This window comes from Plasmopara halstedii (assembly GCF_900000015.1).
Source record: "Plasmopara halstedii genome assembly, contig: Scaffold_2439, whole genome shotgun sequence".
NCBI classification, from domain to species: domain Eukaryota; phylum Oomycota; class Peronosporomycetes; order Peronosporales; family Peronosporaceae; genus Plasmopara; species Plasmopara halstedii.
Window position 1 is genome coordinate 33,984 of NW_020189346.1, and position 593 is coordinate 34,576.

The following is a 593-nucleotide window of genomic DNA, read 5'->3' on the forward strand; positions in this document are numbered from 1 at the left end:
ACGACTTTCATAGACGGGATTAAAAAATTGAGCCACCATGCTGTTATCGCAAGCGAATGAATAGCCTCGAATACGATTTTGAATTGACATCAGCTCATAAAGAAACACTGTGGCAGTAATGACTTCTGATTGACTCGATTGTATTAATTAGAGGCATTATCAAATGGAGCCTAACCGCTGTAAGGTACTACTCGTAAAGACAACACACAACCGGACAGAGAGCTTTTACGAAAGCGTCATACAGACAATGTTGACGAGACGCGACGAGTTTGTTTTCGCATCATGCATAACAAACGCGCAGGATATCAGGAGCTGAATTTGTACTGATTGTTTTGGGTATTATATAAATCGAATTTACTTCATTTTGACAAATATGCTCTATTATTTCCAATTACTAAAACTTCTGTAGCAATTTGCGCACACGGATTTTAAAGGATACAAAGACTCTGTTAGTCCTGCTTTATATCTATCATTCATCACACTTTTATAAAAAGTCCCTTACCTATGTGTTGAAAGTTTGGGTAGAGTTTTTATATAACTTTCACTATCACAGCCCTAACTCTGCCTGGCATCTGAATGTTATGACCGAAGAT